General features: G+C 59.1%; 1 protein-coding gene across 1 annotated transcript in view; it reads left to right on the top strand.

The window, feature by feature from the left end:
* The first annotated feature begins 48 nt into the window (after nt 1-48).
* Nucleotides 49-18,017, top strand: part of GTF2IRD1 (GTF2I repeat domain containing 1) — a 115,092-nt gene continuing 97,123 nt past the window's right edge. Inside the window, exon 1 of the mRNA XM_049639380.1 lies at nt 49-183. The gene's annotated coding sequence lies outside the window, so the exon portion shown is untranslated. The remainder of the gene's footprint in view (nt 184-18,017) is intronic.

Raw genomic sequence — 18,017 nt, 5'->3', positions numbered from 1 at the left:
CGGCCGGCGCCCCGCGCCCCGCGCCCCCCGCCCCCCCGCCGTGCCGCGCCGCGCCGCGCCTCCCTCCGCCGCGCCTTCCCCCATTCTCCCGGATTAATTAAGGAGGCAGCGGCAGGAGGCTGAGTCCTGGCCGCGGGCCGGGGCCGGGGCGCCGCTGGCAGGAGCGCTTGGGGATCCTCCAAGGTAGGAGAAACTTTTGCGGGGGGCGGGCGCCGAGGCCCTTCTCCCCTTCTCCTCCCACCCCCGTGGCCCCCGCCCCTCCCCCTCAAGGTGTTCCAGAATCTGGGTCCGGCTTTCGGGTGCCTTGGGAGGCACGTGACTGGGATTATAATTCGGGCCGGGGGGGGGGGGTTGGTGGCGGCGGGGAGGGCCGGCCGCCCTCACCTGCCGGGAGGGGGGTGGGAGCCGGGAACTGTCACCCCCCCCCCTCGGTCCTTCCGGAGGTGGGGGGCGTCCCGGGCAGGCGGCGGGCGCCCGCAGGCTGCTGCAGTTGGCGAATGAGGTCAGTCGTGCTGCCCGCGGCGGCGGGCGCCAGTGTGGGAGCAGAGGGGGCTGGGAAGGCCGCCGGTCCCCGCCCCCCCCCCCCCCCCCCACCTCTGCCTTCCTCGGGCTGGGCCATCTCCCGGCCGGTGCCCCCCACTCGCAAGCTGAGTCCGACACAGCGAGGACTGCCCCGCACAGTGGTTCCTGTTGGGGTACCCCGGGGAGGGGGCTGGCCTGAGTGGCGGCAGCTGAACCTGTGGAGGAGGGCGGGGAAGAGTCTCAGAGGATGGCGGTGGGGGCCACAAAGCATTCAGAGGAGCAAGTTGGGGGTGCCCCGCATATAGGTGGTCTCTGAGTTCCCGCACACGGGCAGGGAGGCCTGTGGAGCGTCACCGGGTGCTTGATGCCCACCCCCCCCATCCTGAGTCCTTCGAAATGATGGGCTCGGTGCCTCTCCTGGGCTCCGGCCCCGGCGTGTGGCCAGGGACAGGGATGATGTCCTGGCCTGGGCCCAGGGCAGAGGGGGATGTTGCAGCTGAGAGTTCTGCCCTCCTGGACATCTGGCCATGTGACCTAACCTCCGTGGACCAGACCTGGGTGGGGGGAGACCCCTGTGTCCCCCATCACCGCGGAAGTGAGGGAAGAACTCCGCATGCAGGGGTCTCCTTGCCAGGCAAGTGGGGGCAGCGCTGTCCTTGGATGGAGTGGGGTCCTGGTGGTGGGGGGCGTGGGACTGCCCTGGGGCTAGCAGCTGGGTGAGGGGCAGGCGTGGACCGAGGAGTGGGCGCTGGCAGGGGCCTCCAGAAGCTGCTCTGACCTCCTCTGGTGGCCTCCGGGCTGGGACTGCTTGCTCCTCAGCACTGCCCGGGTCCTCGGGGCTTGGGAGGTGCCTTCCAAGCAGCCATTTATTTCAGCAGTGTCATTCCCAAAGGGAAAGGGCACTGGCATTGATTATTTATTCGGAGCAGGAGGCAGCAGTGGCTGGGAGGCTGGTGGCTGCTGGTGGGGTGGTCTTGAGCGCAGGGGTGGCCAAGATGGGTGGTCAGGTGCCCATCCCAAGCCACCCATTGCGGGAGCCCAGGAGGGTTTGAGGTAGATTCTGACCTCTTCCAAACAGGGACGCTGGACCAAGGGACAGACTTGGCTCCAAGGTGAGGGGATGTCAGAACCCCCCACCTGCTTTTGGGATTTGAGAGGCTTAAGACCACACCCCATTCTGCAGCCCGCTGGGAGAGTGACCTAGAAAGTTGAGGCTGTGACTCAGAGGGTCCCAGAGGACCCCAGCAGAGGAAACAAGCAAAGGTTGGAACTCTGCTGGTACATTTAAAATGTGGGAGGGGCACCTGGGTGGCTCAGTCCATTCAGCGTCAGACTCTTGATTTTGGCTCAGGGCATGATCTCATGGTTCGTGAGTTCGAGCCCCACATGGGGCTCTGAGCTGACAGCACGGAGCTTGCTTGGGATTCTCTCTCTGTCCCTCTCTCTCTGTCCTTCCCCTGCAAATGCACTTTCTCACTCTCAAAATAAATAAAGTTTAAAAACGAAATAAATAAAATGTGGGAGACCTGGGGCCGAGGGTGGCAACCCTGGGTCTTAACGACAGCGTTGTCGGGACACGTTTAACCTACTTAAGAGGACTGTTCACCAGGTGCTAGAGGAAGGGTCGTTTATGTGCAGTGTGCTCATCACAAATACTTTTTATCTGTTCTTGGAAGGCAATCTCTCCCAGAGCCAGGCTCGCCTTCCGGCACAGTGGCGGTTGTTAGTGTTCGATGCTTGGAGATAGTCGGAAAGGCAGACATAATGATGGGGGTCTCGGAGGCAGATGTTCTCACAGCCTGTCCCCAGCAGCCAGCGCCTGCACAGTCTGGCAGCAGTTGGGGATGGTCAGAAACCCCAGGTGAGGATCTCAGGGTGACGCCATGGGGCGTTCGTCTCCTAAAAATGTGACCTTGGAGCCACAGACCGCATCGCCTGGTCCATCCCTGTTCTGGGTTCCGTCACTCATCCGTCCATCCACTGCCACCTCGACCAGTTCATTGAGTCCCTCAGTTTTCCTGAATGCCCTTTGCATGAGCTGTTCATCTTCCCTGGAAGGTTCTTCGCATCCTTCCTCTGAGGGGGTGGGAGACTTCCTTTGGTGGCCCTGCCTAGAGTCGGGGATACGGGTGGTAGGATTTGCCTGTTTCCTCTCCGTGAAGACTACACTGACGGTCCTCGGGCTGGAATCCCAGGGCTGGCCTCGGTGCTACCTCTGTGTCCCCCGTGGCGTCCTGTCCTTCCTCTGTCCCAACGTTGATCTCACTCAGAGGCTCCACATCTGTCTCCCCAGGTGCCCTAAGGGCAGGGCAGGGACCGGGGCTTGCTTTTGATTCCCTGGTGCCCAGGGCTGGCACCCAAATACTTGTTGAATGGCTGCTTGAGGGAATGAATGGATGAAGTCTGGCTTCAGAGCCTTGGCCCATATTGCTAAGCCTGTTATCCCTGAATCCCTACCTGTGGGGAGGATCCCCCACCATGGTGAGACTCCTGAATATCCTCTGTCCTGCTTCTCAGACCTCTGGTTCTTGGCTGTCTGTGGGCGACTCTTCAATGCCTCACAGCCAGGTTCCCTGGGACAAGCGGGAATGTGTGCCCAGCTCCAGGGGCCTGCGGAGGCCTCAAGGGGCACCCGGGAACACGACTTTCAGGGTGAATTCACAAACACCGGGGAGCAGAGCAGGACTCGGGGCCGGGGGCTCGGAACCTTCCGGGAGGCTGTGGGGCCCGGGAGACGCGGACCCTTAGGGCCGCCGCAAGGGAATTCCCAGCAGGAATTAATTCATAAGCAGAGGTGGAGCATTGGAAGGATTGTTTTATGTGGGAGAACTGGAGAAGAAATGGAATTGGTTAGAAGAAGCAAATGAGATGTGTGCCCCCCCCCCCCCCCCCGCCTTCGGTGGCAGGGAGACAGTGCAGACATGTGTGTAGATGTTGGGGTGTCCAGGCGGGGCCCAAGGGGAGCCAGCTCCCCCACTTGGTTCCTAGACCCCTCATTTGCAGGCGTCTCTGGCTGGGGCCCTGGGACCCTCGTGCTCTCTGGGGTAGCTACTCTGTCATTTCAGACTCAGTGCCGTGGGTTGTGGCTGATGACCGTAAGGGACTCAGAGCCCCGGGGGATGGGGGGTTGGCGCAAGGGGCTGAGCCCTTGTTTGCTTTGTGGGGACTTAAGTTTGCTGAATGGGCTGGGTGGGGGCTGTACTTTGTCCCCACCCGGGCTGGGGATGGCTGGTCGGTGTGTCTCAGGCAGAGCCCTTGTTCCCGACACTCTTCCTCTTGGTCCGGAGCTGGGCCTGGCCAACCCAGAGCTATTTGTGTGCCCACCTGTCTCCCTCCTTCAGGACCACCTGCTTCTGGTTGCCAGATCTGGCTAATAGAAATAGGGATGCCCAGTTAAATTTGGATTTCGGATAAGCCACAGATAATGCGGGATTGAGGATGTAACTTTGTTCAGCTGGAGCTGAACCGGGGGTCTCGTATTTTATCTGGCAACCTTGCAGCTGTGACCTCTGGGCAGGGGGACTGTCGGGGACTGGGGAGAGAGGCTCAGGGAGTGGTTGAGGCCTGGAGTTGGGGTCAGGGCTCAACCCAAAGCTCCAGGGGATGGGCTGGGGGAGTTTAAATCAGGCAGCGCTGACTCCTGTTACCTCGGTCCAGCTTTCTCTAGTCTGTGGTCCCAGGGTCCGGATCTCCTGTTAAGCTTGGGTGGTGTGGGGGGCTCTGGGAAGCCCTGATTTTCGGAGACTTCTGTGCCACTGTGGTTGGGAGGCGGGGCGGGTAGAGGGGAAGGGAAGCTGCTGGGGACACTGTATCGGACACCCAAGTTAGGATTTGCCATCAAGGTTTACAGAGTGAGGCCTGAGCGCTGGGAGGCCGTTTCTCTGATGGTTCCCCCCACTTCAAGACTTAGAGATCCTGCCTCAGGGGCCCCTGGTAAGGGAGCATCTTTGCCGGGTTGGGTCACAGGCGGTGAGGGGCAGTCCCTTGAGGGATGCCCCCGTGGCTATAGCCAAGAAATAAGAGGCAGGGTCCTGTGTACCATGTCCCTTGCCCCCAAGTCTGGGTTGTGTGCTCATATGTAGCATGGCGATGATACGCCCTCTCCTGCCTGAGCCTCAGATACTGTGGATGGACGGGGGGAGCCTCCAGAGCGTGGATATGTGGGTCACCCCAGTGCAGGCCTGGAGTGGAGACCATGTGGGAAGGCAGAGGTGAGTGGTCCTGGCCCGAGGGCCTTGGGTGTTGGGTAGCCTGCAGGTGCACAGCAAGTCTGTATAGTTGGGGATGGGGGGCTGAGCCTGTAGCTGGAGGAGGCCCTCAGGCTGCTTCTGTCCTGGAGGCTTGGACGGGGCCAGGCCTGTTTGCTGATCGGGGGCCGGGGGGGGGGGTCTCAAGGTGTATTTTCTGACTTCTGGCAGAACCACCATATAGGGGAGTCTATATCTGTCCATCTGTCTATCTGTCACTCCACCAGGCAGTGAGAAACTTGCAGATGCCCCAGGTCTGCAGATTCTCAGGTCCTGGCATCCAGCCCCAGGCCCGCACGGAGGAAAGCCTCACTGCATGGGTGGGTGTGTATTTTGGTGAAGGATGAGGGAATCCCCCGAAATGCTCAAGTCTTAAGTGTGCTTTCTAAGGGGTTTGACCACTGTGTGTACAATGTGCTGCTTCATGCAGCCCGGCCTCTGCAAAGGCATGGAACGTTCCACCACCCCTTAAAGTTTCCTCAAGCTCATTTGCAGCCAGCCCCTTACCTTCCCCCAGCTCCTGGCAACCACTGTGTTTTCTTTTTTTGTTTTCTTCTTTCTTTCTTTCTTTCTTTCTTTCTTTCTTTCTCTCTCTCTCTCTCTCTTTCTCTCTCTCTCTCTCTCTCTCTCTTTCTCTTTCTCTCTTTCTTTCTACCACTGTGTGTTTTCTGTCTCTGTAGTTTTGCATTTTCCAGAACGGCACATAAATGCAGTCACACAGTATGCAGCCTGAGTCTGGCTTCTTAGACCCAGGCGTATTGGAATCTGCTTCCTTTTGGTTGCTGAGGGCCATGCCACGGTATGGATGTGCCACATGGCCCCACCCACCCTGTGCTGGTGGCGGTCCAGCACTTGGGGTTTGCAGAGCCCTGCTCGGGACCACCCAGAGAAGAAGAGGGGTGCCTGTGCTCGTTTTCACAGGGGCACTGCCTGCACCCCCATCCCCACCCCCATTGAGAGCCGGTCCTGAGCCAAGAAAGGTGCACACCTCTGTCCGCAGAGCCTAGAATTTCATCCTCCGTTTCTGGTGACTCACACAGCCAGCGAGCCCCCGATGAAATTACACCCTCCTGCGGCTGCCCTCTGCTGTGCAGGTGGGCTCCTGGGACAGTGATGCTCCCGGGGCTGGGACAGCTGGGGGGCGGGTGAGAGCCTGGAGGGCGGGGGGCCTTGTGCGCCCTGTGGTGTCTCACCCATCTCCGTGTGCCCTGCTCCCCCGGAGTCTGGGGGTCCCTGGCAGTGCCTCCCAGGTCTCCACTCCTGCAGCTTTGGAGCCTGGGGTTGAACTTCTGTGTTTTCCTGAAACAAGGCCAGGGCTTGTCCTCCGCAGGGGGCGGGGGGTGCGGGGAGAGGAGGGTAGGGCAGGACATTGCTGCCAGGAATAGGCTGGCGTTGCAGTCAGGAGCATGATTTAGGGTCCCTTGGGGGGGGGGCTGTGTGACCTCAGGCAAGTGACTTTTCATCTCTGTGCTTCGGATTGGTCGTCTGTAAATGGGAGGGCCAGTGAGGGACTTAGCTGCGGTTACACCAGCCGGGGGGCCTCCGCAGAGCCCTAGAGGGCATGGGGGCCGCTGGCAGTGGGGAGGAGGTGGGGATGTGCAGGCCTCTGGTTCCCTGGCCCCTTTTGAGCCAGAGTAGGGCCACTTGTATCCACGGTACCTTTTGGGGTATTCTAAATAAAATCGTCTGCCAGAAGTTGGCCCTTCGTGGACAGCGGCTGTTCTGAACGTTCGTGCGGGCAGTCCTGAGGTTTCGATTGGTCACGGAAGCTTCTGGTCAGGCTGATTCCCGCTCTGCCTGCCCGCTGCGTGTGCTTTGGAACACTGCACAGTCGCTGGGCCTCAGTTTGCCCGTCTGAGAAAGGAGGCGGCAGTACCTGGGCGGGTTGTGGGTGGGCGTCGGGAACTGTGGTGTCTGAGTGCAGGGGGCCCAATGGGAGCTTTGCCGGCCTCCCGGGGTGTGCGGGCTCCTGAGGAAAGGGAGCTCCTTGGGGGCTGACACGGCCTGCCTGGGTGCCTCAAGAGATTTGAGGGGTTTTAACTTTGTTTTTTTTGTAAACAAGTCGTTTGCTTTTCCTGATGAGCCCAGCTGCCCCCGGCCCCCCCCCCTCCTCCCTCCTCCCTCCCCCCTCCTCCTCCCCCGGCCCATTCACAAAGCCTGCACCCCTCAGTCCGACCCTGGAGCTGTACCTGGTGGGAAGTCAGGAAGGACTGTGCAGGCTAGGCCCATACAGAAGGGCCCTTGGGTGCTCCTGGGTGGCTCCCTGGAGCAGGCAGGACCCCTGCCTGCCCACCCACCCAGCTCCAAGGTGGTCCTGGCGGGCTCCAGGGGGGCCTTAGGACTGGGCCAGTCTGGTGTCTCTCTCATGTTTATCCAGGAGCTGGTTTTTCAGGTGTGCCGGCTTTCAGCCGAGAGGCCCAGGTTGGGAGAGTTAGGGCCTTTGGGAAGGGGGGTGGTTGCCCCTCTTCCCCGGGCTCACCCTGCCATCCAGCTGGGGGTGCAGCCCTCTGGGCGGGGAAGGCTACCACATCGTCCCTGTGGTCCTGTTCCATTGTCCAAGGGAGAGATGCTCTTCCTTGCCCCGGTCAGAGGCCGGTGCCCCTCCTTGGAGCTCCTTTACCTGCCACGGGGCTTCCTTACTTCCCAGCAGGGTGCCATGGAAACAGCAGGGCCTTTGAAGCCAGGCAGGCGTGGTGCAAGTCCCAGTTCTCACCACTGACCTGCTGTGTGGCGTCAGGCAAGTGCCTTTACCTCTCTGAGCCTCATCTGAACCGCTGAGGCTGCTTGTTCCTACACTGCAGTGTTCTTGGGAGGACAAGCGCGTTCGTTCGGGTGGGGACTGGGAGCCCCAGTTGTGCCCAGAGAGGAACCGGATGCCATCATTTCCTGCTTTGCTCTTACCGCCTCTGCTCATGGAGCATGGGGTGTGCCATGCCTCAGTTTCTGTTTCTGCAAGCTGGGAAAACCCCAAGGGTAGAGCTGGTTAGTCCCCTGGGGCTGGGGCTACCCAGGGGCAGTGGCCCTGTGGTTGGTTTGGGGAGAGCCGTCTTTTCCCAATGGGATATGCCTGAGGGCAGCCCGCAGGAGGTGACTTCTCACTCGCCCCTGGAGGATGGGTGGGGTGGAGACCCAGGAGTAGTCTGGGGTGGACATTTCGAGGAGGGGGGTGACAACCTAAGGGTCCAGAGACAGGAATGACGATGCATGTGGCCAAGTGAGCATTTTGCTGCAGAAGCGGCGAGGTGCTGGGTCCAGGCAAAGACCTTCATCTGATCGCCTCCCTCCCCGACTAGGCATGGCCAGGCCCCACCTGTTTCCGTGCCAGCACAGTGAGCTTCCCTCGGTTTCTAGAACATACCGTGCTTCTGTCTTGCTTCCCTGTGTGGTGTTGCTTCTCCGTGGAACGTATTTAATGCTCCCTGTCCGTTTCACTGGGCCGATTCTTACTTGCAGGGCTCAGCTTGGATGCCACGTGTCTCTGGAAGCCTTCCCTGTGCCCCCTTCCGAGCCCACGTTAGGTGCCCCTCCTCTGTGTTCCGACAGCCCCTGAGGGTTCCAGCTGCCCTTGACCTGGCCTGTCACCTTCCGACAGGTCCAGGCCTTGGCGCCTCATCCCTCCACATCCCCGCCCCCGGCACCCTGCCTGGCCCAGAGCGAGTGTCCAGTGTAAACTTGTTAAGTGACTTAGAAGCAAGCGAGGTGTCGGGCCACTAGGGGTGGGGCCTTGGAAGGTCAAGGGCCTTCTCTGCCTTCGGATACTGATTCTCACCGGCTCACCCCCCCCGCGTGCTTCCCGTTTCTGGCCTGGCTGTGACTCTCAGGGGCATCTGGAGGGGGGTGGTGGCGGGGCCCTGTGTCTCCCTAGGCCGGGTGTAGACTGGTTTGGGGGGGTTTCCCCTCTGTGAAGGGCAGCTGGTGTGTGTATGGAGAGAGCACAAGTGTGGCGCGTCAGAACAGTTAATCCCCTGGGCTATTTAGACACACACGCTTGTGCGTGTGTGCGCTCACACACGTATGTGTGGCATTCTGGGGGGCCGCCAGTGGGGACTGTGTTGGATGACTTGGCATTTAGCCGAATCCCGACCACCAGCCTGGCCCCAGGGCTGCTCAGGGTACAGAGCCCCTGTAGGCCCGGCAGGTGGCCACGGGGGACGAGTCTGTCGGTTAGGAGTGCGTTTGACTCCAGGTAATAGAAAGACTGAACTTTAATGGCTTCGACAAGGGCTTTTATTCCTCCCGAGAAAAAAAGCCGTGGGTAGGCGGTCAGAGGCTGGGATGGGGGCTCAGTGATGCCTTCAGGGGCTCGGTTCTTTCCTCCTTAGCTTGTTAGATTAAGTTCTTTTAAAAATTACTTTCTTTAGGGGCGCCTGGGTGGCTCCGTCGGTTGGGCGTCCGACTTCGGCTCAGGTCATGATCTCACAGTTCGTGGGTTCGAGCCCCGCGTCGGGCTCTGTGCTGACAGCTCAGGGCCTGGAGCCTGCTTCCGATTCTGTGTCTCCCTCTCTCTCTGCCCCTTCCTTGCTCACGCTCTGTCTCTCAAAAATAAAGAAACATTAAAAAAATATATTTTCTTTGAAGCATACGCTGAAGTATGATTTCATACATTCACAGAGCTGTGCGGTCAAATTTCTGAGCATTTCATCCCCTCAAAAAGAAATCCCAACCCGTTACATCGTCAGCCCTCTGCTCCCTCCGCCCCCCACCCCTGGCAACCACTGGTTCGCTTTCTGTCCCTGCATGTGCCTATTCTGGACGTTTCATGTCAGTGGAACCCTATAACATGTGGCCTCTGTGTCTGGCTTCCTAAGCTCAGCATCGCGTTTCCGAGGTTTATCCAAGTTGGGGCAGGTGTCACAACCTGTCACTTTTAACGGCCAAATAATATTCTGCTGTGTGGACGGGCCGCCTTTTGCCTATCCATTCATCGGTTGATGGATGCTTGGGTTATTTCCACTTTTTGGCTGTTGTGAGCACTTGTGCACAGATTTTTGTGTGCAGTGTGCTGTCTGTTCTGTTGGCTAAACACCTGGGAATGGAATTGCTGGGTCATAGTGGCAGTTCTGTGTTTCGCATCCTGGGGAACTGCGTGACGGCTGCAACATCTTATGTTCCCACCGGCAATGTGTGAGGGTTCCAGTTTTTCCGCATCCTTGCCAACACTTGGTATCGTCTTTTTGATCATAGCCATCCTAGTGAGGGTGAAGGGCTATCTCACGTGAATTTTTTTTTCTAACGTTTTTGTTTATTGGGAAGGAGGGGCAGAGAGAGAAAGGGAGACAGAAGATCCGATGTGGCCTCCACGCTGACAGCCGCGAGCCCCTTGACCAACAAGGTCGTGACCTGAGCCAGAGTCGGACGCTTAACTAACCGAGCTGTGATTTTGTGTGATTTTGATTTAGCTTGTTGGATTTTGTCTTCACGCTTATGCATCGTGGTCACAGAATGGCTGCATTCCCTCCAGTCCTCACACCCATGGTCCAGATGGAGACAAGGAGTTAGGGCAGAATGCTTCTACTCTTAAAGGTTTGCCTTCATACACGCTCTCCTCAGGAGCTTTAGTTTTGCACAGATGGGACTTTGGGCCTCTGATGCCCCCTTGCTGTAAGGGAACTGGGAAGAAAGAGGCATGCCGGTTGGGGAGGAAGGGGGTTGGGAATGCTTTGGGCAGGCTTTGCCCCTCGTGGCCCAGACTGGTGTGGACATCTTCATTTCTCCAGGAGCACGAATGGGGATGGGAGCCCCCCAGTAGGTAGGGTGGGGACTTTGATCATGGGTGCGTGGCTGTTCTACAGACCAGAGTTACCACTGGCGTCTGGGGCCTTAGGGGACTCCACTTTGTCAGTCACCTGCCAGACTTTTGTGACTCTCTATCCAGAGACCTCCTATCTACTCAACCCAGGAGGCCTGTAGCCCAGGGCTCACTAGGTCCTGCCTCAGGTCCTGTGCCCCTCTGTGCCCCGCAACCCAGAACAAGCCAGGGGACGTCTTGCCTTTACAACTCGCTGGGGCTAGAGCTCAGACACATGTGGCTGGTGGGAGTATAAAGCCGCATGGCCATTTTTGGAAAACAGTTTGGCAGTTATTTATTTATCATTTTTATGACATATAATTGCATCATAAAATTCACCATTTCAAAGTATTCTACCCAGTGGTTTTTAGTATAGTCACAAGGTTGTGCAACTGTTACCACTATCTAATTCCAGAAGAATTTTTATCACCCCCCCAAAAGAAACCCCACATCTATTAGCAGTCTCTTCCCATTCCCCCCCACCCCCCACTCCCTAGCAACCACTAATGGTATCTCTGTGGATTTGGGGCATCTTTTTATACAGTTGAACACGGGCTTGCCGTATGACCTGGTAATCCTGTTCCTCAGTATTTGCCCAAGGGAAATGAAAACTTGGGTTTACATAAGAACCTGAAGAAGAGAAATATCTCGAGTGGCTGTATTCATAATTGCCCCACGCTGGAAACCATCTCGGTGTCCAGCCGGTGCGTGGATAAGCAAACCCGGGTAGGTTCATACCGAGGAAGACTGGTCAGTGCCGAGAACGACCAAACTCTTGATCCGGACAGCAGGGGTGAATCGCAGAAGCGTCGGCCTGGGCGAAAGGTGGCAGACTCGGGAAGTCGTGTCCCGTGGCATTTCTGTGACAGGTTGGAAGAGGCGCGACTATAGGGACGGAGCAGATCCGGAGTTGCGTGGGGGCGGGTTGACTTGGGGTGCTGATAGGACTGCCCTGTGCCTTGATGGTGGTGGAGGAAACAGCAGTATGCATTTGTAAAAACTCCTAGCACAGTGCGCCGGAAAGCAGGACTTTCACCGTGTGTGTTACCCTTCAGTTTCCGGAACCCATCCTGAACCGGGGACTGGCCTTTCCGGATTAACCCCATGTAGGGTTAGCCATTCCATTTGTTTTAGTTGGTGGCAGGCCTCCTTATGCATGTAACCGTTGAGTTTGAGTCTTTCAGGATGACTCATGTGACTTATGCCTAGGGCTGGGGCCGAGGGCTGCCCTGGCACCCCCTCCTGTCACCTTCCTTGGGCACCCCCTTCTGCCTCTGCTGTTCCTGACCTTCCTGGATGGGGTACGCCGTGTGCTTTTGGTCCATGAACAGTTAGAGCCGGAAGGGACGTCAGAATATGTTGACCTCCTTTCCTTTTCAGATGGGGAAACTGAGGCCAGGGCTGGGAAGGCACTTGGCTGATTCCAGAGTGGTAAGACTCAAGATCCCAGACCTCATCTCGAGACTCTTGGGCCAGGGCTCCTTCCAACCCCCCCCCCCCCCCCCCCCGCCGCAGGTGCCCCGGAGCCTCCCTTGTCTGGCTGGTCTGGCGAAACGGTGGGAGGTTTTGGAGCAGACCCAGGTGGAAGGCGAGGCGGGGGGTGGGGGGGGGTGTCAGTGTAAGGAAGTGGGAGTGGTCAGGGCCTCTAAGACACCCTAAACGAGGAGAGAAGAGGGTCCGCGACGGCACAGGGTGGCTGCACCTTGTGCTCGCAGGCTGGAGGTGTGACGTGGTCGATTGTGGTAAAGCGTGGGAGTGGCTGGTGGCCCCTGGGGAGAGGCACGAGAGCATGGCACTGGCTTCTGTCCTGGAAACCCATGACATCGGGTCACCCTGAAGCCCCATTATGTGTGCAGGTGAATCCCAGCAGGCGTGGCCTGCAGTGTGGGGCTGACAGCCTGGAAGCACCTCCTCAAGGAGAGACCCCAGGAGACCCTGACCGGGAGCCGGTGGGATATCTTGGGTGGCGACCCTCTTCGGGCAGACGGGTGGACCCAGTCTCAGTGATGCAGGCCCTGGGTTTATCCTGGCGTTGATGTGGAGCCGCTGGCATGGGGGCCGTGTCCACCCTGGAGGCTTGGGAGGTCTGCAGTCCCCTGGGTGGGTATGGGCGGGGAGGGCAGGCACCGGGCCGGAGCTGGCTCACGTCCAGGTTCCTGCCACCCTCCTCAGGGAGCCAGTTCAGAGCTGTGTCAGCCTCCCGAGGAGCGTTCTCACGCTGCAGGCCTTGGAAGGCCAGCGGGTGCCCTGGACGCGGGTATGAGGATGCCAGGAGTAAGGCCGGGGAGCCCCCCCTCCCCTCTGACTTGCATCCCTGCGGGGACACGGCTTTGGAAGTGGAGTGACTTTCTCATCCCAGGCTTTAGAAGGGGTTCCTTCTGGGCCAGGAAGCCAGTGACTCCTTGCTCCCGTTTTTTTTTTTGGGGGGGGGGGGGCTCTGTGTCTGCTGCTGTGGGTGGGTGGGGGGGGGCAGGGGGAGACCAGGCAACCCTGAGTCTGAGGTCTGTGTGGAGGGCAGGTGGTCCCTGGCATTTTGCTGTGCTGTCTCTACCCCCACCATCCCAGAAGGCCTGTGATCTTGGCAGCATGGGACCCTTTTGTGGGCCCTCTGCCCTGTTTTTGGCTCCAAAAATGATGTCTCCATACCTCGAGGTCCCTTCTGGTTTTCAGGAGCCACACTGCCTCCAGGAAGCCTTCCTTGGGCCTCACCCTGACCCCAGACAGGAAGCCTGGCCCCTGTCCTGAAGCCTCTCACCGTCTGGGGGAGGCAAAGAAGGAGAGCCCTTCTGCAAATATCTGTGCACCAGTCGCTGGGCAGTGAGCGTGCCGGGAGCTGCTTGGGGGACATTGTCAGGGACTGGGTGCCTGTTTGCTCCTTCTAGTAGACTTTGCTTTGAAGCTGGCCCCTGACTCTTTTGGCTGTGTGACCTTGGGCAAGTTACTCAGCCTTTCTGAGCATCCAGGTCTGAATCTGTCCAACGGGAGGGATACCATTGTGCTCTAGGGTTGCTGCAGGACATTAAAAGGATACGAACAGCACAGCACTGGGCAGTCATGTGGCTGCCGATGGTAATGATGGCCGTAATGTGACATGGGGTTTAGCTAGGCCCAAGGCCAAGGTAGGGTTTGGATAGAAAGACTCTGTTGGGTCTTGCTTTCACCTCCCACCACTGCTCTGTGAGGGAGGAAGAGGCGGGGTGCTGTGGATGTGTGTCTTTATTGGAGGCAGAGACTGAGGCCCAGAGAGGGGAAGCAAGTTGGCCAGCATCACCCAGCCGCTGGGTTGGCAGAGCCTTGTCTAGACCCAGATCTCACGAGGACGGGCCCTGTGCACACTCCTGAGACTCGGGCTCTGTCACCGGTCGTTGGGCCCTTAGGGAGGGGATGCTGTGGGCCTGGGCTGGGCTCCTCCAGGTTCTCCCGTCCCCGGGGCTGGGAGAGGAGGGCAGGCAGGCAGGGGTCACTCTGTGGAGTCACACTACCTGGCCAGAGCTTCGGGTGGGCCTGGGTTGTCCCTGGTGGATGGAGGTGGCCAGGCACTCCTCGCCCAAGTGAGGGAGCGGTGAGCAGGGCTGCAGTGAATGTTTTCACATGAGATGTGTGAGCTTTGCAGGAACAGAGCACGGATGTGCCCATGGAGTCCTGGCTCCCCCACGGTTCTTGTGTAATCATAGGAAGGTCACCTACATGTTGTGCATCCGTTGTCCAGCGTGGGATGGATGATGGTCCCTGTCCCGTCCTGCCTCTCTCCTGGGGCGCTGGGGGATCACACGTGATGCAGTGTGAAAGCTGTAACGGGGTGGGGGGCTTTGCTGCACCTGCGTGTTTGTGCCTGTGACCCTCCAGCCACAAAATAAAGTGTGTCATCCCCCAGGGGCCAGGTCATTAAGTAGGATGCCCCCAGGACAGACTGTGTGGGCCCGAGTAGGAGGAATGACTGGGGCAGGGAGCCGTTGCATTAGCTGTGACGTGCATGCGCAGACAGCAAGCAGGCCTGGAGAGGCGGCAGGTGTAATCTGACGGATACCTGATGAACGGACATCTGAACCTCCTCTTTTGTGTGTGGTCACCATTTATAACTTTCCGCTTCTGTTTCCCCACCTGGGCGCTCCAGGCACAGGGACCGGGCCTGATTTACCCCCCGTTCCGGGTCTGGGGTGTATAGGTGCAGTGGGATTACCCTGCGCTGGGTTTGTGCCCCACGCATCCAGCAGATGGGTGTGACGCCCACAGGGGTGCGTGGGCCCAGGGCTGGGACGGGGGAGCCCCTGGAATGGGGGGTGCAGGAGGAAAGGGTCCTGCAGGAAGTGGCGTTGGGATATAAAAGGGCGGGCACAAGAGGTGCGGGGTTGGGGGCAGGGTGGCCGTGATCACTGCCCTGGTGTGGATCGGGGCAGGTGTGGAGGCCACACTCCAGGCGAGGGGGCGTGGTGGTCTTTCCGCGTGGGGCGGAGGGCGAGAAGGTCCTCGGGGAACTTTGCGCCTGAGTTCCCAATTTCCATAGGAGCAGTTAAGGCCCCCTTTGGGGTGGTGTCTGGAGTTAGAAGGCAGGTCTCCCCATCCCCAGCCTGCAGCTGGGCGTGGCCTTACCTGGGACCTCCCCCATAGCGGACCGGTTCACGTGGTATAGCGGGGAGGGGTGGGGGGAGCTGGCGGCTCAGGAGGGCTGGCTGGGGTGGGAGCCCGTGAGCCAGAGCCCCGGCGTTAGATCACCCACCGTGATTAGCTTTTTTCCGCCCAGCCTTTTCCCGACAAGAAAGGGCCTGATGCGCCTCATCCATGTTGCTCATGCTTCTGAGAAGGCCTGTTTACGTCTGGCAAGGGGGCTCTCGGGAGACATGATCGCCCCAGGGGCTGGCACCGCCGCGGCGCTGGCTTCTTCCCACCGTCTCCTGACACCCGCCCTTGACGTGCTGCAGATGCTTAAGAACCCACACACGCGTACGCCCCCGGCCCGCATGCGCTGACCTGGCGGGGTCACCCAGAACCAGGGGACAGAGTGCCGGGGTCCCCTGACGGCCGGCCGAGCGCCCCCTCCTGGAGGCGGGAACAGAAGCGACAGTGTGCTGCCTGTCTGGAATCGTGCAAGAGCTAACCCAGAGTTGATGGGACGCAGTGATGTCAGCATCGGTGCTCCCGTGTCTTTAATGAGCGCCTGTGATCTCCGGCCCTGTGCCAGTCACTCGTCTCACGTCAGCTGCGCCCTCCTCAAAATGCTGAGAGCAGCAGAATCGGTGGCTCGGATTTACTCACGAGGAAACTGAGGCCTGGCGTCCGCCTCCATGGACATCACAGGCCGGTGGGAGCTGGGTGGGGAACTCAAGCCCTGCTTGGGTTGAACCTGCCCGCTCCCCGCCGTTTCTCCCCGCTCCTGGCGCGCCGAGGGGTCAGCCTGGTGCCGACAGGGCAGCCGGGGTCCCGTGTGGGGAGGCTGGAAGGCAAGGACGGTCCGGTTTGGCTAAGCTTCATGTTGTGGTTCCCCCTCTGGATTGTCCACCAAGCAAGTATGCGTGGTTCTGGGGCACAGCCACGAACAAAACAAAATTCCTGCCCCGGCGTGCACACCTCCCTGGGCCGGCTTGTGGTTCCCCTCCCCGGTCCTGCACACAGCACCCCAACCAATGGAACGTAGCAGCCACGGGGCAGGGGCCCTTCATCTTCCTAGACCAACAGAGGGCCGGGGAGGAGAGGCTCCTGCCTGGCTCAGGTGCTGAGATCCATCTGGAAGGACCTGGGAGTGTGTCCATCCAACCCCCTTGTTCCGGTTTTCCCATCCTAGACCACGAAGCCCTTTGTAGCCCTCTACACCCACTCCCCTGCCCACCCCAGGGTGCCATCCCAGCCCTTGTGCTCCTGTAGGTCCCTCGATAGGCCTCCGGACCTGTAACTTCCCACCCTTCTCCCTCCTCTGATTCTTCGACTCTCCCTCGTCCTCAGTTTTCCTCTGACTTCTCCCACCATGTTGGCCCCCGGGGCCTTTGCTGCTCCTGAATCTCAGATCTTGCCCCGTTAGCCCAGAGCTCCCCACCTAGCCCCCAGCCCCTGATTGGTTACAGGTGGCCCTCCTGACTGGAGGTTCCACCTCTTGGTCCCCCCCGCCGTTTTGTTCCTCGCTGAGCTGAGGGCACCATCATCCTCTCCATCATCAGAATCAGAAACCCGGGCATCACTCCCAGTGCCGCCTCCTCGGATTCCCCCGTCCACACTGTCACAGATCTCCACCCTTTCCTTGGTCCCAGCCACCCTGTCCTCCATCCTGCTGCTACCCTCGACCTCAGGCCTGGCCGTCTCTGGCTTGGACCATTGCAGAAGCTTGGTAACTGCTGGCTTCCCGGCTCTGGATCCGTTATCTGCCAAATACTGCCAGGCTCCCCGCATCTAACCACATCTTGCCCCTGCTCCAAACTCTTCAGTGGTTCCTGGCCTCTGAATGATGACCTTGCAGGGTCCTTGACCCAGTCCCCATGGCTGAGCCTGGCTCTTCGCCCACTGCTTCCTGCCCTGACCTGGATGATCCAGCCAGGCAGAGCCGGCCCCTCCCCACCCGCCACCCTGCTCCGGCCCAACCGAGACACAAGACACGTGGGCGGCCGGGCTGGTGGTTGGGTTTCCCAGACAGCCAGTGATTTGGCACTCCTTCAAACGGGTCTTGCCATATTTGCTCGGCATTTGTTTCCAGGGAGGTGGGTGGGGTGGGGGGCAGGATGGTCACCCCCCCCTGCAGATGAGCAGTGCTTGGCACGGTTCCCCTGGCTCTGTCCCTGCCCTGCAAGCTCTCGCTGCCCCGCGGCCTGCCATTCCACTCATGTCACCTCTTCCAGGGAGCCCCCCCGCCAACTTCCCCACCCACTAGGCCATGCTACTTACGTGTCACTTATTTTTACCTTTTTTTGTTTGTCTGTTTTAGTGTTTGCTTATTTTTGAGAGAGAGAGACAGGCCATGAGTGGGGAAGGGGCAGGAGAGAGAGAGAGAGAGAGAGAGAGAGAGAGAGAGAGAGAGAGAGAGAAGGGAGACACAGAATCCGAAGCAGGCTCCAGGCTCTGAGCTGTCAGCACAGACCCTGACTTGGGGCTCGAACTTTAGAACGGCGAGATAATGACCTCAGCCAAAGTTGGACGCTTACCCGACGAGACACCCAGGCGCCCCACTTCTATTTATCTTTAACTGAAGTATAACTTACAGTAAAAATGCGTAAATCTTCAGCATCTAGCATGATGGGTTTTTACCTGTGTATACACCTAGGTAACCACCACTCAAATCAAAATGTATCACTGTGTTTTATTTTTCATTTTTTTAAATGTTTGATTTTAAACTTTATTTTGAGAGAGAGAGAGAGAGAGCCTACGAGTAGGGGAGGGGCAGAGAGAGAGGGAGAGAGAGCGCACAGAGCCCGACTTGGGGCTCAAACCCACAAACTGCAAGATCATGACCTGAGCCGAAATCAAGAGCCAGACGCTTA

This window comes from Panthera uncia, chromosome E3 (assembly GCF_023721935.1).
Source record: "Panthera uncia isolate 11264 chromosome E3, Puncia_PCG_1.0, whole genome shotgun sequence".
Classification (NCBI taxonomy): domain Eukaryota; kingdom Metazoa; phylum Chordata; class Mammalia; order Carnivora; family Felidae; genus Panthera; species Panthera uncia.
The sequence above is the reverse complement of the archived record's forward strand: the minus strand, read 5'-3'. Positions and strand labels throughout refer to the sequence as shown.